We start from the raw sequence: 24,770 nt of genomic DNA on the forward strand, positions 1-24,770 counted from the left end.
TCCCTCGTTTAGAATGTAAGATCCTCAGCCAATAAGGATGAGGGTCAGTGGTGGGAGGGGGAATTTGCGTTAGGGATTAAAAAAGCATTGACCTTGCCCCTTATGGTGCTTCCTCCCTTCGATTGTCTGCTCAATGGGTGGGAAGCCCGATTCTCAGGAGAACCTATAATAAACTTTGCTTTGCTTCTAGAGATCTCTCCAGTCTTTTTTATTAAATGATTTCTGACCCACACAGTTTTGGGGGCTTGTCTGGGATAACACTACTTGTGGTGAGTAGGTGAACCTTTGGGGTGCTAGCGGTGTGCTGCTCTGCCGTGATTTAGGCAGCCCACCAGCGTCCAAGGCTTCTCCTTACTCCCCAAGGTAAAGTGGGCCCGAAGTGGAGAAACTCAGAGCAAAACAAAGCGAGAGAAACTCAGCAGTAAACATCCCAACCAGTCAGTGGAGGACAAGCAATTTGCTGTGCAACAACCCAGAGGTAAGCCCCCCGTGAGACCCTTGAGTCTTAAACTCTGGAGGAGTCTCTGGACAGGACCCTGTGAGATCTGGAGTCTTAACCTCTGGGTCTCTGGACAGGATAAGATAAGCCCTCTGTGAGGCCCTTGAATCATAAACTCTGGAGGGGTCTCTGGACAGGATAGGCTTGGCTAGACCTTCTAGGGTGACTGGAGTCAACTGGCGACAATTGGCTTGTTTGGGCATTTTGGAATTTAGATTCCATCCAAATTCAATGGGTGTGGCCCAGTCCCAGCCAGCCCTCGTGGAGAGAAATGAGAAAAATGATCAGAAAATACCAGTAGATAGTCCCTTGGGAGATAAATTAAGTAAATGGAATGAACTGCCAAAATATATAAGGAAAAAGAAAAAGATGATAAGGTATTGTTGTTTTGTCTGGGGTGACAAAGATATTGGTGAAGGCACTATTGAAGACTGGGTGTGCCAACGACTGAATTTGTACCTGAAAGAGAAGGACAGGATTTAATTCCATCAGCCTCTCCAAGGGCCCTCAGGGCCGGGAGGAGAACTTAAATCTATTTTGAATTCTCTCTTCTCACAAGAGGAGAGGGGACTAATTAGAGGTGCAGCTATGAAGGAGTGGGACAGGAGAAACCCTCCAGCTGCAAGAGTAGTTTCAGCTGACCAGAAATACAGATCCCAATTAGAAGCACAATTACCCTATACATCTGGCAAGTATGTGGGATCGAGAGAGTGAAAAAGGTGGCTTCTTTCCTTTCCCTCCCACGTGTCCTGATCTGTAGTAGGGCTGTGTGGAAAGGTGAAGAACTTACAGATTAAGCATATATTGATCTGTTAACTGAAGTAGATCAGGCCTATAGGCCCAGTCACGTGATTTTAGATGAGACCTGGACTGCATTCCATTGTCCAAAGAAGGAATTAAGTGGCCAAAGCTATATATCACCTTTTTCACTGCATTCCACTGACCAAATAGGGGGATAAAGGTTTATGTAACCAATCACAGCCTGTAAAGGGTGGGATTTGGGGAGTTCTTTGTCTGAAATGTATAAAAGTCGTAAGCATCTTCACGTGAATGACTCTCCTCCTGTGGGTATCTTTGCTATTCTTTCGGGCCCACAGGCCAGGACAGTCCGCTTCTCGAGATTCTAATAAATTCTTTCTGTACATCATTTGGAGTGACTCCTGAGTAATCAGTTTGGGTAGGTGCAATTGCCCCAAACAGGGCCACGTTGGACCAAGGGAAAGAAACTGATGTTTGGTGAAATTCATTATTTTAAATATGATGGTGAAAGTAGTTTTATATTATTGGGAATTTAAAGCCGTGTTTGGGATTTTAAGTTAAAATATAGGTTATTAAAACAAAATGCAGGTAGTTTACCTTAGGGGAGGTTGGAGTTGTATCTCCCTAATTAGATGCTGTGTTGTTTTCTAGAGGTATTGGGTAATTTGTAACTGAGCTATGCCTTTAAAAAAAAAATTATCATCTCTGTTGGGCATGTATAAGTTTTATGAAATTTGGTTCAGTTATTTGTGAACCTTGAAGTTTTAAGTTTAAAATATATATATATGTTTTGATTAAAGACGAGGGACAAGAAAGATTGATTTGCAAAAGCAATTAATAGTTTAAATGGAGCATCTAGTATTGGTTTGGGAGTGTTTAACATATGTCGGAGAAGGTTTAAGCCTTGGAAGGAGAGAGAGAGATGGGACAGGAAGAGATGGTGTGAGAGAAAAAGAAAGGAAAATAGCTCTCCAGAAATGGCAAAGAAAAAGGCACAATTCCCTAGTGAATCTGCCATTTCCCAAGGGAAAAGGAGATATATATATCCCATGAGGCTGGGGCCTGTCTTGAGTTGGCAGATTGGATCCTGGGGAAATGGCACCCTAAAAAAGTTAGCTGTGATAAGTTAGGGTTGGGAAGCATGGTGGAATGGGGGAAGAGTGGCTACGTGCAGAGAGACCTTGTCAGGTGATTTAATCCCCCTTCCCCATTAAGTATGGTGGCTGTAACACCTTGCTGGTTCGGATAGCAATTGCTTCTACTGTTTAAAGGAACAATCTACATTTATATGGTGTTAATAACTGAATGTTTTATTTTTATTTTTCAAGTCTGCTCTAAGAAGTTTGTTGTAACTGTAAGTTATCTGAAAGTGATTTATTTCTACTAAGATTCCATCTGTCTAAAGCAAATTATAATGGTTATTTACATGCATAATAGTCTCCTTGTTTAAGGGATATAATAAAAAATCTAGAGCAGGATTTTAATCTGATCTGATAATTTGATAGGGCTGTTTCCAAAAATTTAATTTTGTTTTAGAATGAAGAGAGTATTAATGTTAAATTTGAAAGATCTAAAAGTTTCTTTTATGTGGAAACGGGATAGACAACATGCAATTTAGAATTTTTTTCTTTGTATTTTAGTATTTCAAAGGGAAAATGATCTGTGTAATGTTAAACTTAGAACTATCTACTTAGATAAGAAAGATAGCTGTATAAGCTGTAAACCCTTTACTGTGAGAACTAGGTTCATCTGAAGTCCTTGATTAATGATAATTGCTGTAGGAGATAAAATCTTTTGGGACTGCAGCTAATATTTGCTGGGAGTTTTGAATTCAGGTATAACTGCATAGGTCATAAGGTGGAAAGGTTAAAACTTAAGGATAGTTACCTGAAGTAAAACTGCCTTAAATAGATGTTTTGATTTGCAGCCAGACTTTGGATGCTGCTATTAATCTTTTAACCTTTTTACTTCCTGGGGCTAGAGTTTCTTTATCTAAAGGTTTACTTTGCCCAAGTACTTGGGGCCACTCCCACCTTGCCTTTTGAGAAAGCTGGGAATCTCATCGTCCTGATTAGGCTAAGGTTTAGGCCTAGAGCCTTTTACATTGTGTGTTGATGGAAGGCAGGGCTATCTCTGGAACCCCAATCCTAGGCCCCTGACTTACTTATCATATTGTCCATTGTCTATATTGTCATTAGATGCCTTTTTCATGTTTTGCATGATCATGGGGGGGCTATATGGGAAGAGAACTTTTGACACCCAAACAATTCCCCATTAAATATGCGGAGAAAATGAAATGAAGGGGAATTCACTCTAAGTGAAGGGAAGAAGGCTTATAGGGTCAGCTGCCCATGTTGCATTGCTGGAGCAAAGGCTCCTGACCAGTGGCTTTACTTTCTAAAGTATTAGATCCAATAGCCGAAGGATGGCTGACCTGTGTACAAGCAGTAACTGTTACCACTCTCTTGGTAGAAGAGAGTAGGAAGCTCACTTTTGGAGGCAGTGTTATAGTAAGTGTCCCACACCAAGTAAGAACTCTATTAAATCAGAGGGCTGAGAAATAGGTCACAGATTTCAGAATGTTGATAATCTTAATCCTGCCTCCTGTCCCCTGGAACAGAACCACCCCTGCAGAGGAATATTGTTGTTTAGAGTTAATTGATTTTCAAATGAAAGTAAGAGGATTTACAATAATCACCAATACTTGGGGGAGTAAATTGGTTTATAGATGGATCCTCTAGAGTGGTAGATGGGAAAAGGAAAAATGGGTTTGCTATTGTGGATGGAGATAGGACTTCCACTGTTACCAGGGGCAGTCTGCCTGCCCATTGGTCGGCCAAAACCTGTGAATTGTATGCCTTAAATCAAGCCTTGAAGTTATTGAGGGACCAAGATGGGAATATATATGCTGATTCGAAATATGCTTGGGGTGTGGTGCATGTATTTGGAAGAATTTGGGAGGAAAGAGGATTTGTAAATAGTAAAGGTGAAGAATAGTAAAGTTAGAGAGGTACTGGAAAACATTCTGGCCCCTAGGAATGTAGCAGTAATACATATAAAGGGATATCAGATGGGAAATTCTTTTGAGGCAAGGGGAAATAGATTAGCAGATGAGGAGGCCAAGGGAGCTGGAGACCAGGAGATTTCTCATATGATGGCTCTGATACCTGTACTTCCCCAGAGTCTACCCTCTCCCAGTTTTACCCAGAAGGAAAAAGAGAAAGCCGACTCTCGGAGCAGTTAGGAACTCGGAAGGACGATGGCTCTTACCTGATGGCAGACAGGTACTGACCAAAGCAAGTATGAGGCAGGTCCTTCAGCAACTGCACCAGGGCAGTCTCTGGGATATCCAAAACCTGTGTGATGCTGTGCTGACAAGGTATGTTACCCCTGGCCTATACTATGGCCCGACAACTGGTGGACGGCTGTCTCTTTTGTCGAAGAACTAACAAGGCTGCTCAACGCCAGATCCCAAAAGGGGGTCGACCTCTGGGAATCAGACCATTCCAAAGCATCAAGGTGGACTTCACTGAGCTGCCACCAGTGGGTCGCCTCAAATACTTGCTGGTCATAGTGGACCATCTGACCCCATGGGTGGAGGCATTCCCCTCAGCCCGAGCAACTGCCTCGACAGTAAGGTCTTATTAGAACAAATTATTCCTAGATATGGAATAGTGAAAAGGATAGACTCGGATCAGGGAACACATTTTTCTGCCCAGGTGTTGCAGAATGTGATTGGGACTTTAGAAATCACTTGGGATCGCCACATCCCTTGGCATCCTCCCTCTTCTGGGAAAGTAGAAAGGACTAGATTATGTTTAGAGACCCAACTACCTTGGACTAAATGTCTTCCTCTTGCTCTGATCAGAATCAGAATCAAGCCATGTAGAGAAATTGGGCTTTCACCTTATGAATTATTGTACAGTCATCCTCTCCAGGCTTATCCTATGGGAAACTGGGACCTATCTTAGAGACAAAGGATTTATTTCTTAAGAGATATGTTAAGTCATTGCTATGACATTTACAAGAACTTCAACAAAAAGGTTAATAGCTCAGACTCCTCTAGGTTTCCCTGTTCATAGAATTCAGGTGGAGATTGGCTGTTGATCCCTTCCTGGAAGGATGAGAAGCTGACTCGGTGCTGGGACAGACCCTACCAGGTGATACTAACCTCGGACACTGCAATTCGCACCCGGAGCGAGGCTGGACACATCACACCATAACGAAAGGACTTGTGATGCCACTTTTATCCGAGTGGACAGTTGAAGATGGGGAGACCTCAAATTACATTTGAGGAGGGGACCTCCACTGAATGGGACACAAATTCTGAATCCAGTGCGTTGTAATTGTATGACTTTTCCTTTCTTACCCTAGTTACTTTGGGTCTCTTTGCCTGCTTGGGAGCTGATATATTTTCCTTTAGGAATTTCACTTTAACCCCCACAGTGAAATAATAGTTGACCCTCATGGGGCTTTCCCTGAGCTTTGGGTTTGCCTATTTCCTCATGATAGCCATAGAAACCATAGAAACCAGACCTTTACCTTCCAGAGATGAGAACCAGCTCCTCCTACTCATGCAGAATATAGGGAAAACTTTTAACTTATCAAATTGTTGGTTCTGTGGTGGATCCCAACAATTGAACTAATGGCCATGGGTACCTATCTCCTTAAGCTCATCCTGGATCCTTAGTAACTGATCCCAAATTTATAATGGGACTGATTTCTGGAACTTAGAAGAGAAATATCAGTGGCCATTGACAGAAGATAAGATTTGTTAAACAGGGCAAAGTTTGAAGCTGTGAGTGGACTTAACTCTGGACAAGGTAAAAGACTTTTTCTTTCCTTATCTTGTAGTGGACACTGCAGTTGTCAAGTGGATATTGCAGTTGTCGGTTTGGACAATTCCTTAGGAATTGCTGCAGATTGACAAAAGGCTTTCTTTTGTCTGCTCTGTCTCTAGGAGATACGAGGGAGGCGGCAAGGATTTGGAAAACTAAGTTTTTACCTGTCTAGACATCAATGGGGTTGGTACAATGTCACCCCAGGGACACCTGGGGGACTCTTGTTTCCCACATTTTGGAGTACCTCTAACCTAATAGGTCAATGACCAGTTGCCAATTGTAGTTGGAGGAAGGAGCAGGGTTTATGGAAATGTCAGTATGTCACCTTTATAAGGGAAGGTCCCCTAGGGATGAGAGACCAGCAATATTACCCTTTTACAAGGAATAGTTCAGACATATTTTCGAGGGAACAATCTATTCTAATGGGTCATTATTGGATCTGTGGTTTAACTGCTTATAATCACCTACCTCTTAATTGGACAGAGATTTGCTATATTGGACTAATAAGACCAAAATTTTTCTTTCTTCCAGAACAGGCAAACCAATATTTAGGGATTCAGTTGTATGATGATTTGGCAAGAGAGAAATGGGGTTTAGATACCTCCATTACTCAGACTGGAGATGCAAATGGTTGGAGTGACACCTGGCCTCCAGAAAGAATAGTTAAAGAGTATGGGCCAGTCACCTGGGCTCAAGATGGAAGTTGGGGATATAGAACCCCAATATATATGTTGAACAGGATAATTAGGCTTCAAGCAGTTGTAGAAATTATCACCAGCAGCTGAGGCACTAGATCTTTTGGCTGACCAAGCTACTCAAACTAGAGAAACTGTTTTACAACATAGACTTGTGCTGGATTATTTGAGGAAGGGGGAGTTTGTGCGAAACTGAATTTATCAACATGTTGTATAAAGATTGATGACAATGGAAATCTAGTAAAAGAAGTCATTAAGAACATCAGGAAACTTGCTCATGTTCCTGTACAGACTTGGATCTCACCGTTCAATACTTCTTGGTAGTCCTGGTTCGAGGGAAGCTGGTAGAAGCAGCTCCTTTGGTTTGGCCTCACAGTGATCAGTAGTGTTATATTACTCCCTATCTGCATACCTTGTTTGATCCGATTGATAACCAGAATAGTCCAAACCTCATTATCTAGAATGATTAGGTTGGAAGAGAAAGCTGAAGGGTCTGTTAGGTTGATAGTGTTAAAAGGACAAGAGTGGGAGCCAGTGGTCCAAGGAGACCGACAGGAACCAGAAGGGGATGAGGAATTCGATAGAGAATGTGAAGTTATGCTACAAGAATTTGAAGAGATCTCAGTGTATAAATAAGAGGGGGGACTGAACGAGAAAAAGTGAGATCTTTCAAGACAGTTGTGAAAATCGAGTAAGGCTTCATCTATTTCAAAGTTTGAGTAGGCCTGAAGGACTTTAAACATCAAGGGCATACTTAAAGTCTCCTCCCTGTTATCCCCCTAAGGGCATACTTAAAAGTCTCCTCCCTGTTATCCCCCTAAGGGCATACTTAAAGTCTCCTCCCTGCTATCCCTTCCCTGTCATTCCCCTAAGGGCATATTTAAGCCCCCTTCTTGTTATCCTCCCTGTTTCAGCCAAATATGGGCAACTATGTACTTATTGGTCAAGTTCAATTTCTTGGATAGTTCCCGCGTTTAGAATGTAAGATCCTCAGCCAATAAGGATGAGGGTCAGTGGTGAGAGGGAGAATTTGCGTTAGGGATTAAAAAAGTATTGACCCTGCCCCTTATGGTGCTTCCTCCCTTCAATTGTCTGCTCAATGGATGGGACGCCCGACTCTTGCTAGAACATATAATAAACTTTGCTTTGCTTCTAGAGATCTCTCCAGCTTTTTTATTAAATGATTTCTGACCCACACACAGCCTTGACCATGCTTTCCATCCTTCCACCACATTCATCTGAATCTCCTCAAGCTCAACATGTACTACTAAATTTGTGCTCCTCTTTCCTCTGAAACTTGCTTGACTTCCTTCTTTCTGCTACTGATATCACCATCTTCTCAGGAACCCAAACTCCGATTCCAGTGCTGTTTTTGGTTCCTAAGTCTTGTTGATTCCATCCATTTCCTCCTTCACATTTTCACTGACATGATCTTAGTTCATGCCCTCATTATCATTCATCTGGGCTAACTGGTCTCACTACCTCCATCTAATCCATCTTATACATTGCTGACAGATTAATTTTCCTAATGCCCAAGTCTGATCATGTCATTTCCTTACTTAAAAATCTTTAATGGGAGTTTTAGTACCATGATGGTGGAGCAAGAAAGGAACCTTTGAAATCCTCTCAAATTCCCCTCCAAACAACTAGAAAACCTCCTCAGAATTAGTCTAGGAACAGGGAAATAACTTATCAGCCCTGGAGGAAAGGTCTGTCGCACTGTGATGGGAGGAGCCTGCAATAAGGCTCCAATCCTTGGATAATCCATCAATGAAACCCTGCCCTCCTTCAAACCTTGACAAGTGTGTACTCCGTGAAGCATAGCAAGGCCCTTCCCCAGCAACTCCACTTCCAGCAGAAGCCACTATTGAGAACTTGACCCTATTGTTGACCAGTATGCTTCAGGGATGGCCATCAATAAGACTGCATCCCTGGAGCCTTCTAGCAGAGAGACCCTATTTTATAGCAACCCAGAAGCAAGGTCCCCACTCCTGATGAAGACCAGCAACAAGATCCTTCCTCCAAGGGAAAGGCCTTTTTTTTTTTTTTTTTTTTTTTTTTAACTGTAGCAATCTAGCAGCAAAGCCCCATACATGAACCAAGCCAGCAGCTAAATCCTCCACCCAGGGGAGGATAATAAGGACACCCCACTTCTTACTGTAAGCCAGAAAGAAGCCTGTTCTCCAGAGAAAACAAGTAGTTAAGTCCTCCAGTAAGATACAGAGCTTCAGCACAAAAAGTTTGGGGCAATGCAGGACCAGAGCCCAGCTCTCACATAAAAATACCAAATCACCCAAAAAGACAAAAAAAAAAGAGCAAAAAAAAACAACAAAATAGAGCTTCTCTATAGAAAGTTACTTATGATGATAAGAAGGACAAAGGCATAAACTAAGAAGAGGACAACAGTATCAAAATGGCTACATGTGAAATCTCAAAGAAATATCTAATCTGGTTGCAAGCCCAAAAAGAATTCTTGGAAAAGCTTAAAAAGAATTTTAAGAAGTAAATTAGAAAAGTAGAGGAAAAACTGGGAAAAGAAATGAGAGTAATGCAAGGGAATCATGAACAAAGAGTCAATAGCATGGGAAAAGATATATAAAAATTATATATATAATTTTAATAAAATTTAATAAAATATAAAAAATGGAAAATAACTCCTAAAAATAGAATTGGTCAAATGAAAAAAGAAAATACAATAGCTCGCTGGAGAAAATCATTTCTTAAAAATTAGAATCGAACAAATAGCAACTAATGACTCTATGAGACATCAAGATATAATAAAACAAAATTTAAAAAAGGAAAAAATGTGAAATTTTTCATTGAAAAAGCAACTCACCTAGAAAACAAATCTAAAAGAGATAATATAAAAATTACTGGACTACCTGAAAGCCATGATAAAAAAAGATCCTGGACATCTTTCAAAAAATTATTGAAGAAAACTGCCCTGATATATTAGAACCTGAGGACAAAATAGAAATTGAAAGAATCTATTAGTAAATGCCTGAAAGAGATCCTAAACTGAAAACTCCTAGGTGCAGCATAACCAAATTCCAGAGTTTACAGATCAAGGAGAAAGCATTGCAAGAAGCCAAAAAGACACAATACAAAAATTGTAGAAGTAGTCAGGACTACAAAGGTTTGGCAACTTCTACATTAAAGAAGCAGAGGGCTTGGAATGCAATATCCTGGAAGGCAAGGGAATAAGGATTACAACCAAGAATCACCTATAAAGAAAAAGTGAATATAATCTTTCATGGGGAAAAATGGGTATTTAAAGAAACAGAAGACTTTCAAGCATTTCTAATTAAATTCCATACTGAATAAAATTTTGACCTCTAAATACAAGTCTCAAGGGAAACATAAAAAGAAACAAGAAAGAAAAGATAAAATATTAAATTAGGCTCAACTGTTTATAGTTCTATATGGTAATATTTATATTTCTTACTATACTATATTACTATAAGAGCAATTAGCAGGAGTATATGTAGACAGAGGGTGTAGATATAGGGGGACTTTGAAAGTATGATACTCCAAAAAAACAAAATAAGGGATTGAGAAAGAAAAAGGAGGGGAAAGATTGAATGGAGTAAATTATCCCATATAAATTGGCATGAAAGAACTATTATAATAAAGGGAAGATGGAGGGAAGTGAACAAAACTTAAATCTTTCTTTCATCAAAATTGGTAGGAATAATATACACACTTAGTTGGAAATGAAAACCCATCTTAATCTATAAGGAAGTAAAAAAGGGATAGGAATAATAGAAGAGGGGAGAGTACTGATAAAAGAGAGGGTATATTGGAGAAAACAGTGATCAGAAGTAGAAAGAGACAGAGGGGGATAAACAAGTGAAAAATAATGTGGAGGGAAATACACAGTTATCATAACTATAAATGTGAATAGGATAAACTCATTCATAAAACAAAAGTGGATGGCAGAATAGATTGAAAATCAAAACCTACAATATGTTATTAAGAAGGAACACATTTAAAACAGAGAGATGCACACAGGATAGAGGTAAGGGGCTGAAACAGAATCCATTATGCTTTTGCCAAAGCAACAAAAGCAGGGTAGTAATGATCTCAGTCAAAACACAGCAAAAATAGATCTAAAAAGAGATAAAGAAACTATATCTTGCTGAAAGATACCATAGACAATGAAATCCTATCAATAATAAACATATATTACCAAGTCTTTTCAGATCATAATGCAAAATTATTGCAATAAAAATCACAAAATGGACAATGGAAAGAGATAAAAATTAAATGGAAATTAAATAATCCTATAAAACCAAGTGGGTCAAAGAACAAATTGGACAATCAATAATTTCATTAAAGAAAATGACAACAGTGAGAAAACATCAAAATTTATGAGTGCAACCAAAGTGGTACTTAGGGGAAAATTTATACCTCTAATTGTTCATTAATAAAACAGAGAAAAGGCAGATCAATGAATTGGGCATGTAACAACAACAACAAAAAAAAACTAGAAAAAAATACCTATTTAAATATCAAATTAGAAATCCTGAAAATAAAAGGATTATAAAATTGAAAGAAAACCATTGAACTAATAAAAGTAGAAACTGGCTTTATGAAAAATATATATATAAAATATTGGTTAATTTGATTAAAAAGGAAAAAAGAAAACCAAATTACTAGTATCAAAAATGAAAAGGATGAATTCACCACCAGTGAAGAAAAAATAAAGATACTCCTTAGGAACTGTTTTGCTCAATAATATGCCAAATAAATTTGACAATCTAAAATATAAATTATTAAAAATATTTAAATAATTGAATCTTAAAAAAAAAGAAACTGAAAAAGTCATCAATGAACTTTCTAAGAAAAAAATCCCCAGCACCAGATGGTTTCATAAAGAAATTCTATCAAATATTTAAAGAACAATTAATCCCAATAGTATATAAAATATTTGGAAAAATAGTAAAGGAGTCCTACAAAATTCCTTGTATAACACAAATATAGTGCTGATACCTAACCCAGAAAGAATCAATATATAAAATGAAAATTATATATCAATTTCTCTAATGCATATTGATGCAAAATTTTTAAATAAAATTCCAGCAAAGAGATTACAACATATAGTATGACCAGGAAGGATTCATACCAGGAATGTAGGGCTTGTTCAATATTAGGACAATCATCAATATAATGGACATATCAATAACAAAACCAACAAAAATCATATGATTATATCAACAGATGCAGAAAAAACCTCTGACAAAATACAGCACTCATTCCTATTAAAAATGCTAGAAAACATACGAATAAATGGAGCTTGCCTTAAAATGATAAGTATTATTTATCTAAAAGCATTAGCAAACATTCTCTGTAATGGGGATAAGCTAGAAGCCTTTACAATTCAATCAGGAGTAAAGCAAAGATGCCCACTATCATCTCTATTATTTAATATTGTGCTAGAAATGTTAGCTACAGCAATAAGAAAAGGAAATTAAAAGAACTAGAATAAGCAATGAAGAAATAAAATTATCACTATTTGAAGATGATATAATGTTATACTTAGAAAATCCTAGAGAATCAACTGAAAAAACTACTTGAACTTATTAACAATTTTAACAAAGTTGAAAGATAAAAAATAAGCTCACATAAATCAGCATTTCTACATATTGCCAACCAAGTCCAGGAGCAAGAGTTAAATAAAGTCTATTTAAAATAATGGTAGACAATGTAAAACACTTGGAAGCCTACCTGTCAAAACAAACCCAGGAAGTAAATGAATACAACTATAAAACACTTTTAATATGAATAAAGTCAAATCTAAACAATTGAAAAAATATTAATTATTTATGGATAGGCTAAGCCAATATAATAAAAGTGATAATTCTACCTAAATGCATCTATTTTTTCAGTTCCATATCAATCAAACTATCAAAAATTATTTTATAGAGCTAGAAAAAATAACAACAAAATTGATCTGGAAGAACAAAAGCTCAAGGATATTTTTTTAAAAGCCTTTGACAAAATATAACACCCATTCTTATTAAAAAATGCTAGAAAACATAGGAATAAATGGATCTTACCTTAAAATGATAAATACTACTTATTTAAAAACATCATTAATCATTCTCTGTAATGAGGATAAGCTAGAAGCCTTTACAATAAAATCAGGAGTGAACCAAGGATACCCACTATGATCTCTATTATTATTATTATTATTATTAAGAGATTAAATCTCTGTAGTCTAGCCATACTTGATCTCAAATTGTATTATAAAGTGATAATTACCAAAATAATCTAGAACTGGCTAAAAAATAGAGTGGTGAATCACAGGAATAGATTAGGTACAAAGTACTTTATAGTAAATGACCAAAGTAATTTGGTATATAATAAACACAAAGATCCATGCTTCTGGAACAAAAACTCATTATTTGACAAAAACTTCTGGGAAAATTAGAATCTCACTGTGGCAGAAACTAGGTATAGATGAACATATTATACCCCATACCAAGATAAGATCAAAATGGGCACATAATTTATATCTAAAAGATGATACCATAAGCAATTAAGAGAGTATGGAATAGCCTATCTGTCAAATTTATGGGTGAGAAAAGAATTTATGATCAAAGAAGAGATAGAAAGCATCACAAAATGTAAAATTGATCATTTTGCTTATATAAAATTAAAGTTTTGAACAAACAAAACCAATGTAATTGAAATCATAAGGAAAGCAGAATACTGGAAAAATTTAGAGGGTTTGGGGCCTTTATTAGAGATACTTGTTGCAGAGTTTTTTTATTAGTTTTCTGGAATTTATAAAAATACAAATCATTTCCCAATTGATAAATGGTCAAAGGATCTGAACAGGCAGTTTTCACAAGGAATCAAGATGGTGAATGATTTTCCAGTTGAAAACAACTTACAATGTCAGCAGAAAAGATGTGTAGCACTAAGGTGGAAGACTAGTGTGTTGTCTGAGTGCAGGGCAGCTCAGGTCCAGCCCCACCTGGGCACCAGCAAAGCAGAAATGGGCCTTGGAGCTCCTGAATTAGCAGGAGTATTGGCAATTTCTACAGCTCTTAACTCAGAGACAAAAAAAGATTACTTGGAAAGTATTTGTCAGTAGGGTGAGAGGGCCTTGGGAAACTGGGAAACCAACAAACCAGGAGTGGGTACAAGCAATAGTGGTGACTACAGATTCTAGAGCCCTTAGCTCACAGGAGGTCTCTCTACCAGCACTGAGGAACAACTATGTTGCTTTAGCACACTAGATCTTACAGTTACAATGGAGGGGGGACCCTCCTCATAGTTCCAGGGTGAAAAGAGTATTTGTGGTCAGTTCCCTAGAAGAATCTCTGAAAACAGTTGCATCAAACCCCTGAAGCTTGGGACATCACATCCTCTGCCCTGGAAATGGAGCCTACTTTAACAAGCCAAGTAATAGGCTAGGAAAATAAGCAAACAGGAAAAGACTCTGACAATAGAAAGTTACTATGAATACAAGAGAGATCAAAACACACACTCAGAAGAAGATAACAAAGTCAAAGTTCCTACATACAAAGCCCCCCCCCCCAAAAAAAAAATAAGAATGAGAGTGTTAAAAAAGGATTTTGAAAATCAAGTAAGAAAGATAAAGGAAAAATTGGGAAAAGAATTGAGAGTGGTACAAAAGGAAATATAAAAAGCTAATGAGAAGAATGCCTTAAAAAGCAAAGTTGTCCAAGTGGAAAAGGAGGTACAAAGACTCACTGAGGAAAATAATGCCTTGAAAATTAGAATTGAGCAAGTGAAAACTCATAACTTTATGAGAAATCCAGAAACAATAAAACAAAATAAAAAGAATGAAAAAAACAGAAGACAATTCACATTTTATATATATATAAAAGCCATTCCCCAATTGATAAATGATTAAAAGATATGAACTATGCCCAAAGGACTATAAAATAATACCTATCCTTTGATCTAATACTATCACTACTAGGCATGAATCTCAAAGGAAATAAAAAAAGGAAAAGAACCAATATATACAAAAATATTTATAGCAGCTCTCTTCTCAGAGCAAATAATTGAAAACGGGAGGTATGCCCATTAACTGGGAAAGGATGAATAAATTGTGTCGTATGATTATGATGGAATATTCTTGTTCTATGGGAAATGATGAGCAGGATGCTCTCAGAAAAATCTGGAAAGTCCTCCATGAAGTCAAACAAAGCAAAATGTACTGTGCACAAAGTAATAGCAATGTTGGGGGATGATCAGCTGTGAATGACTTTACTATTCTCAGCAACACAATGATCTATAACTACTCTGAAGGACTTTTGATGAAAAATGCTATCTATACCCAGAGAAAGAAGTGATTGTGTCTGAATGAAGATTGAAACATATTTCTTTTAAATTTATTTTTCTGGAGGGTTATTTTTTGAGAGGATGGAATTTATGTTTTCTTTCACAATATGACTTTTCTGGAAATGTTTTGCATAACTTCATATGTGCCTTTTTAATGGGAGGTAAGAGTAGAAAGGAAGGGAGAGAATCTGGAATGCAAGATTTTAAAAAACAAATGTAAAATTGTCTTATATGTAACTGGGGGAAATAAAAATATTTAAAATATAAATGTATATACATACATATCTATCTATAGTCTGTATCTACAGTCACATGCAAAAATGCTTCAAATCATTATTGATTAGAAAAATGCAAATTAAAACAACTCTGAGATATCACATCACATCTATCAGATTGACTAATATGATAAAAAAGGAAAATGTTGGGTGTTGAAGGAGATATGGGAAAACTGGGACACACAAAAAAATGCTAAAAATGCACTAATTCTATATCTCAAAGACATCCTTAAAAAGGGAAAAATTCCAATGTATACAAAACTATTTATAGTAGTTCTTTTTGTGGTAGTTAAAAACTGAAAATTGAAGAAATGCCCATCAATTGGAGAATAGCTAAACAAGCTGTATGTTTATGATTGTAACAGAATAGTATTGTTATAAGAAATGACAAGCAGGGTGATTTTTGAAAGATTTATATGAACTGATGAAAAGAAACAGGAAAACATTGGATGCAGTAATAACAGTATTTTTAATGAAGAATTGTGAATGACCTAGCTATTTTTAGCAATACAATGATCCAAGACAATCATAAAGGACTAATGATAAATCATACTATCTGCCTCCAGAGAAAGAACTGATATTGATTGCATACAGACTGAAGCATGTTATTTTTCACCATTTTCACATTTTTACATTTTTGTGTGTGTGTATTCTTGTACAAAATGACTAATATGGATACATTTTACATAATTGAACATGTATAACCTGATTGTCTACCCACAAGGGGAGGTGGGAAGGGAGAGAGGGAGAGAGAGAATTTGGAACTTAAAACTTCAAATAAAAATGTTAAAAAATAGAAAAAAACTAACCAACTTCTAGTGGCTTCCAGTGTCTTCAGTAGAAAGTAAAAAAGTAGTAAAATCCAAAATCCTTAGCCCAGTATTAAAGGTTCTCCATAATTTGACTCTAATTTATCTTTCTAGCCTTACTTTTTATATCTAGGCTCTAGCTAAACTGGATCAGTGACTGTCTGAAAATTTCCACCTGAGTTTTTGTTCATGCTCCTACTCCTCTTGGAATGTTTCCAAACTTGTTGAAATCTTACCCATCCTTCAAATCCCAGCTATACTACCACTTCTTTTATCAAGCCTCCCCTGCCCTCACAACTGGAAATTATCTTTCCTTCCTGAAACTCTCAGGATTTTGTACTCTTACGCATTTAATACTAAATCAATATTGTACCTACTATATACCAGATACTATATTAAGTCCTGGCGATATAAAGAAAGGTAAAAATCTTCTTAAGGATATCACCATCTAATGGGGGAGACAACATGCAAATAACTATATACAAATAAGCTATATAGAAGTTAAATTGGAAATTTTATCTATTTTATATGTATCATATATGCTAATAGATTAAAGATAGGAAACACACAGCCTACTATATTGAGTACAACCAAGCCAGATTAAATGGAATTGGGAAATATTGACAAAATGAGTAAAAATACAATAAACATAGATAATATTGCATTTAAAACTAAGTTATCATGTGGCCCATGGGGATCCTTATATATAAATTAGTGGCCTCCATTTCTATTTGAGTTTGATACCAGTGGATTAAAATCTAAACTCATGGAAGGCTAGGATTTTTGAAAAAAAATTATCTTTGTGAACCTTCCAGAATTTTGCATATAGGAAATTTAAAAATGATAATTGTTACTCAGAGGGCTGTTGGCTTGGCTGTCTCTGAGAGTGTGGAGTGTCAAGATGAAGGAAGGTGAAGGAAAAAAGAAACTTAGTTTCATATCCATCATGCAGCTTATCATCAGATTTTTGACTAAAGCCATTCCTGGCTCTAGACTCTCTTGTGTCCATTAAAATGACAAATTTAAATAAACCCATAATTCAATTTATTTAGATTCAACTAAGGGTTATTAAATGTGTGAGAAAATATAAGATTCTGAAAGGCAGACCTATTTCAATCAATCAATATTTTAAATGCTTGCTATGTGTCAGGTACTGTTCTAAGTCCTGGAGATGGCAAAAAACAAAGTTCCTGCCTTTAAGAAGCTTACATTCAAATGAGGGAAGACAAAGAAGTGAAAAGCAGAATGTACCAGTAAAGGGGAATGGAGGAGAAGTCTGGAGAGTCAGAACTGAGCATGATAGGAGAGGAGTAAAGGAGTGAACAGAGGGCTGACCTGGGCTGACTCAAAACAGAACCTTAAAGTGGAGGTTCTAAAAAGAACTCATCATGTTATAGAGTCACTGAGAATGAGGCATCTTAGAGGTTGAGAAGGCAAAGTTAATCAGAATTCTTTTTCTTTGTGCCTAGGATAGTACTGAATACTTGCTAAGTGTTAAATAAATGCTTGTTGATTGCTTGCTGTGCCTAATGCAAAGCACTGGGCAAAGTGATGGGGCTACGAAGAAGAAATAAACAATTTAGAAACCACAATTATCTTTAGAAACCCAAGGGAGCATCTCAGTGACTAGAAGAGAAGAGGAGACAAATTTTTGCCCCAGCTTCTCAAGATCAGCGGGTTGGAATTTGTCAGAACCAAATGTTTCCCTACTGGAACATCTCTGTGGTGTAAATTATTAGCATAATAAAGTCAAGGTGATAATAAGCCTGGGGATATTTTTGGGAGGAGGCCTATTACTAAGCAGAGCTATACTTATAAGAGTTCAGAAAGTAAACAAAGGCTTGCGATGTATAAAACCTATTCTTTTCAAAGCAGACACACATTCACTCATGTCCTCATTGAGTGGTGTTTCAAAGACATTCAAAGACCACAGGGTAATATCTAAAGGGGCGTGTGAACTGGATGTAAGTGACCTAGAGATGCACAAAATTATCAGTCTCACTCTCTTCCAGTCATGGAAGTCCAGTGGCAAGACAAAAATTAAGACATAATGTGCAGCAAAAAGAAAGAAGGGGGAAGGACTGTAGATATATATATATATGGAAGATGACAATCAACTTGTGTGAATCTCTTCCCTAAATAGTATCATCCCTTCTCTCCAACCCAGGAGCACAGGTTTTTCCAGCTAGCAAATGCTGGGGTGTGTCATTCCCTGTTAAAGATAATACCCAACACCCTAGCCTTTGAGTCTAAAGAGTTCTGTTTTCAGGAAAGGGACCACTCCAAAGAATAATATTTTTTTATAGATGGTACCAGTACAAAGATGAACTCAGGTCTCAGCTGACCAAGATTTTCAAATGAGCCTTGGTTGTTCCATTCATCCCACCTTGGGACAAACTAATTTACTCTCTAAAGGTCTGGCACAGATAATTAGACTGTTGGGCTGAGCCTAAAGATCACTGTGCTAGTCTGGCCGCACATTTTCTTTCATGGTGGCAGAAAAAGAATTATAAACTAGGTATCCATTGATGACAGATCTCCAAGAGAACATAAGAGTCTTTGAGAGCAGAGATTATTACAGTTTTGTTGCACAGTATCTGGCCCGCAGTTAACACTTAAAAATGCTTGAAGAGAATGTAAGTGAATTGGAGAATAGTTAAACCAAATGTGGTAGATAAATGAATAGAATATCATTAGGAAATGATGGATTGAGTATAGCAAAACTTATATAAATTGATGAAGAGTGAGATGGACAGAATCAAGAAAATAACATGCATAAGGATTATAAAATGCATTTATAGCAAGCTCAGTTTTGGTCAGGAGAATTGAAGACAATATCTCTCTATCCTTATTAAAGAGGGAGTGGGCTTTGGATGTGAAATATGACATATTGACTTTCTTTTGCCTTTTTTGTATCTTCAGCATTTAGCATGATATCTGGCATGTTAGTAAAAGTTTATTGATTGATTATTTTGTTTAAATGTCTTTCCTTAAGATAAGGGGCAAAGATTTTACTACTCTATTAACAGTGGGCTAAATCCATAAAGGCTTTTTAAGCAAAGAAAAGAGTTTTTAGCAATTAACATGGAGGAAGACACATTCCTAAGCTTCTTAAATATTTTTCTTTGCTACATTGTGGGGGGATGACGATGGTATAAAAACAAATGATAAAATAAACCTTTTGTCTTTTAAAAACAGATTGCACAATTAAGGTAAAGGAATTTAAAACTTCCTATTCCATAGTTCCCCAACTCCAACTTCTTATATCTATAAAAACCTTCATCAAAAAGACCTACTCAGATACTTTTTTTTTTCAGAAGCTTGTTTCCACAAGGGAGACATTAATCCTTAGAACAGAAACAGTGGTTCTGGTCCTTGGAAAAAGCACTGGTTATTATTTATGTTTCTAGGTATGTTTAAATTTCCATACCTTCCCTTACTTTTAGGATGTGTGAGTCTAAAGAAGAGGAAAAGCTGGATTTGCTTTGAGTTTTACAAATAAGCAGAGATATGCATGAAGAAGATGCAGTGCCTAGCACTTTGGGAAGGGGAAGAGTCAGAGTGCAAGAAACCCTAGTAGTTTGAGAGACAGATGAATTTAAGACCAAAAATAATCCTAGTTCACCCAGTAAATGGTAAATTTGTAGAACTTGTTATCCCATGACATGTTGGTAGGCTGAAAGATAACTAGTAACAGAAATAGTTTTGAAAATGAATGGCAGGTTTTGTAATGGGTCAATTGGCAAAGTTAAATGTCATGAATGATCCAGAATAGTGGAAAGAGGCAATCTTTGAAACTAGGAAGACTGGCACATATTGACTATCATCATGACTTAATCTCTCAATGCTCTAGGCAACTAGTACTCTGGCAATAAGCTGCCCAAGAAGGTGCTGAACTACATTGATGGATGGAGTTTTTTTTACTTGTGACTCCTTGTCTTTGACAACTACTATCATACTGGCACAGAGCCGAATCACTTCTTGCCTAGACAACTGTAATAGCTTTCTTCCTCAAGTCCCTCCCCAACAATTCATCTTCTCCACAGCTGACAAGTAATTTTTTCCTTTAACACAAGTCATTTTCTTAGCCAGTAAATTCTAGTGGTTCCCTATTACCTCCAAGATAAAACTCTCTGTTTGGCTTTTAAAGCTTTTTACAACTTGCACCTTTCTTCTCCAATCTTCTTATACTTTGCTCCTTTTTACATACTAACTCTACAAAACAATGACACTGGCTACCTCTGCTGTTCCTTACACAAGGTATTCTATCTCCTGATTTTGCATTTTCACTGACAGTTGTGGAATCCTCTTTCCTCAGCTCCACCTCCTGGCTTCCTTCATATCTCAGCTGAAGTCCCACCTTCAGCAATAAAACACTTTCCTCAGTTCTTGATACTAGTATCTTCCCCCTGAGATTACCTCTGATTTACACTGTCTATATCTTGCACATACAGAATTTTTTTCTACGCTTTCTACTCACTATTAAAATGTGAGTTCCTTGAGGCCTTTTTTTTTGGGGGGGGGGGGAAGGAGGTTTTCTTTGTATTCTCAAGGCTTAGCACAGTGCCTAATACACAGTAAGTGTTTAGTAAAGCCTTGTTGAATTTCAGGATCCTTTTTACTAAAAAAATAACAGATTTGGTCCCTATGCCTATACCCCATTCTTCCAATTAGAGTTTAATGATAAGAACAAACAATACACAAAATCCTAGTTTTTCAGACATGTAGGAGCCCTTATAAATAAAAATTTATATTATTTATATTATTATAAATTTATATTATTAGTCTAGGATTCTAGACTAATCCAATCATTTTCCAGTAGAGGAAACTAAGGCCCATTTGACCTGCTCTCTCCAAAGAGTTCTACTTCCAGGTCAAGCAGAATTCTAGACAGTATGATGGCTCATATGGATGAACCAGAATAGCATTTCTGATGTTTTAATATTTGGGCTGAAGAACTTATTTTGCTGCTCACTTGATAAATTTTCTGTCTCAATTTACCCTCCCTCCCTCATCTTTTTTTAAAGGAGAATGCTCTATATAGAAATGATGTGTGGACAAATAAAAGAATTAATGTGAGAGGCTGGAATTGGGGTACTTATCAAAATTCCCAGCTTCTTAAGTTGTGATTCCTGATCCCATAAGAAGTCTGGTAACTGATTTATTTATGATTTATTATCAGTAAATGTTTGATTCATATATCTATTTTATATACTTACATATCTAGAGGCCATATAAAAATTTCTTTGGCAAAAAGGGATCGTTAGTAAGAAAAAGCATAAGAAGCTCTGTGCTAGTGGTCTTTGAAGTGACTTCCAAGAAGTTATAAAAGTACAACACATCCTGTTATTTTTTCAAGTCAAGGCTATGTCTTATGGTCAAAACTACCCCCACGACCTTGGTTTAATCTACAATATCTATATCTATATTTAAAAAAATATCCAATTTCAGGAACCCAAACAGAATATTGAGGCAATTCTCTACCTCTCCCAAGCTAGAACATCAGACTCACACACATACAATCTAAGTTGTGTGTATGTGTGTGTGTGTGTGTGTGTGTGTGTGTGCCCGCGCAAGCACGCGCACGCGTTCGAGTGGAGTGGGGTATGCTCTTCTAAGCATCTCCGGAAATATATGTTCATAGCTGTCTCCTGTATCCTACCTCTTGAATTTTACTACTGACTATTTAATGCAAGAATTTATGATTTCCAAGGATAGTTGGGCAAAGGCAATTGGTGAATTTCAACAGAATGGAACTCTTGTACTCTCCCCACCTTCCCCGCCTCTCCACCCCAGACATTGTGGACACTTGAATTGACTGGGTTAAGTGAAGTCCAGAGGGCAGATTATTCGGATGGGTAGAATTCTTTTCACTCCCATTTCTCTCTTGCGTTTTTCTCCATGAAATTTGGTTAACTTCACAAGATATCAATAAGGCAAACCGTCAGGCAAGTGATCACACGCTATTCACAACTAGGGAAACTGAGGCATAGAATAGGGCAGGGGCTGAGCCAGGTAATTAGGGTTGAAATGGTATTGGAACACAGATATGACTTCCTTTCCACTGACTTTCTCCCTTCGGAGCACCCATACTCCCTTCCCTGCGCTTCACTGCACTCTGGTGCCTGAGCTTTCCCAGGGACAGATTCCCTTCGGGAAGGCTTGAGTTCCTCCTTCGTCCCTCACTTCCTCTCTTCGCACCCGGTCGGGATTTAGATGTCCCAGTCCCCAACGTTCCCTGGAAGCTACAAGGGTGCCAGAGTCTAGTTGGGTATCCGTCAGACTGAGATCCACCTTACCTGTGCGGCAGCGGCGGCAGCTCGGGAGAGGATGCGCCTGGGCGGGTGTCAGACGGCAGGCGGCAGGCTGGGCTAGCTCGGCACCCTACCTGCAACCTTAGCCGGCTCCACAGCTGTCCCGGGACAGACAGGGGAAGGCAGAAAAGGAGGCGGAGGCGGGGAGCGCGGGGGCGGGGGAGACCGAGGAGGGCGTGGGCGCGTGTGCGCCCGGCAGCGGCCACGCGAGGAAACCCTGGGAGGGAGGGAGCTGGGGAGCCGTGTAGCTAAAGCTCGCTTCACAACTCACCTCGCCGCGGGTCAGCTGCGTGTTGTCTTCTGGCCGGGACTGGGAATTCCTGATCTGGCCGTGGGATCCCAGAAGATTGCCTAAGGGAGTTCTGGACCCGGATGGCGGGCCATTCTTCCTCCCCTGCTCAGCCCACTCCGCCCTGGCCCTGCCTGGGCTCGGCCCGCCTGCAAACTGAGGTTTTGGCTCTGCTCCCCTAACCCGAGAACGATCCACCCTGTGGCCTTTGCAACCCAAGATCGGACCTCCGGGGCTCGGCACTTGGGGTATAGGCCAGTCAGGTCGGGTTAGAATGGCCAGAGGCTGTTTTGCATATAACTTTCCCGCAAAATTTCAGTTCCTAACTTTCTAATGGTCCTATCTCAGCCAAAGGAGATGTGGAGTGGGAGCCTGGGCTTCATAACTCACACTAGGGTTCCAGCTTGGGGTGAGAAGCGAGGAGTGGCCCGGGACTGGCCATTTTATATAACTTTGTTTTGGCCCGTTCCCTAGAACTTGCGAAGTACTGTGTCCTTTACATTATTTCTGGGCCCTCTGGACTTGGCTGTTGTCTTCACCTACTTTCCCATTTCTACCGTGCCCAGCAGACCTGTCCCTTTGCAGGGTGTGTCAGTTCCGTGAAGGAGCACTTCGGGACACCGTGCTTGTTTAGGGCAAGGTTTGGGGGGGGGGGGAGAGGGAGGGTGGTTTTAGCAGCTTGGGTCTATAGGAAGAGAAGGCCGGGTGGGTGCTTGAAGGCAGAACTGACAAAAGTAAGACAAAAAGCAATACAAACCCATTTCTGGTTGGCTTCATGAAGAATTTATCTTTCATCTGGAAAGAGTGGAACAAACATCATTAAGAACTGAGGTAGCTGTCTTTACCAGAAAGAACACAGGCTACATGGAACTTGGGTTTTTCAATTCAATAATCATTTTTTGGGGCAACTATTACACACAAGGCATTGTATAGGGTACAGAAGGCAAGGCAAACCACTTCCTGTCCTCAAACAAGTTTACATTTTGCTGAGGGGATACAATATATACATAAATAAATAGAATGCAGGGAAAATTGAAGCCTAGAGAAAGAATTAACAATTGGGGTAATTACTACTGGGCATGAATCCCAAAAGAGATTTTTTTTTTTAAAAAAGGAAAAGAACCTATATGTATAAAAAATAGCTATAGCAGCTCTCTTCTCAAGGCAAAAGAATTAGAAACTGAGGGGATATGCATCATTTGGGAAATGGAAAATAAATTGTATGTGATTATGATGGAATATTCTTGTTCAATGGGAAATGAAGAGCAGGATGCTCTCAGAAAAACCTGGAAAGTCCTCCATGAAGTCAAGCAAAGTGAAATGTACTGTGTACAAAGTAAAAGCAATGTTGTGGAATGAGCAGCTGTGAATGGCTTTGCTATTCTCAACAATACAATCATTTGTGACTGTTCTGAAGGACTTGATGTGGGAAAGATTCCTATTTTTGATTCCTACCCCCACCCCCACCCCAGTTAATGTGAATTACCCTTTAACTCACAAATCCTGGTCCCTTTGAATTCCAATAGAAGATCCAGACCTGTCCCAGCCCACCCAGATCTGAGCCAACTTTGGGGCTACACCCAAAAGCCTTTCGAGCTAAAATCTCCCATTGTAAAAGGGAGACGCTTTGCAGTGATTCCAAACATACTAGCCATGTGAGGACCCTCTGTCCACTGGACCCTCTGTCCGGTGCCCTCCTTATCTCTATCTTCGCCTATAGTTTAACCTTGCTTTCCCAATAATAAACCTCTTTTATCAATCTAGCTCTCAGGCCAATAAATGCTTTTATTGGGGACTTGCGCTGCTACTAGACCCCATTTACTGCTGTATCCTTGTGCCGAATCCAGGGGGATTGCAGGGGAGCTCCATTTGGCGCCCTATACCCTGAACCTGCCACTAGACCTCAACTAAACCCTAATCTCATTTAGGTACCCCAAATCTAGACCTCAACAGACTTATGTTGAAAA

At 38.4% G+C, this 24,770-nt stretch overlaps 1 protein-coding gene across 1 annotated transcript in view; it reads right to left on the minus strand.

The window, feature by feature from the left end:
• The window catches only part of SCNN1B (sodium channel epithelial 1 subunit beta), a 95,980-nt gene extending 73,353 nt beyond the window's left edge, over nucleotides 1-22,627 (minus strand). Inside the window, exon 1 of the mRNA XM_051964806.1 lies at nucleotides 22,500-22,627. The gene's annotated coding sequence lies outside the window, so the exon portion shown is untranslated. The remainder of the gene's footprint in view (nucleotides 1-22,499) is intronic.
• Nucleotides 22,628-24,770: the final 2,143 nt, after the last annotated feature.

The sequence above is a fragment of the Antechinus flavipes genome, chromosome 1 (genome assembly GCF_016432865.1).
Source record: "Antechinus flavipes isolate AdamAnt ecotype Samford, QLD, Australia chromosome 1, AdamAnt_v2, whole genome shotgun sequence".
Classification (NCBI taxonomy): Eukaryota; Metazoa; Chordata; class Mammalia; order Dasyuromorphia; family Dasyuridae; genus Antechinus; species Antechinus flavipes.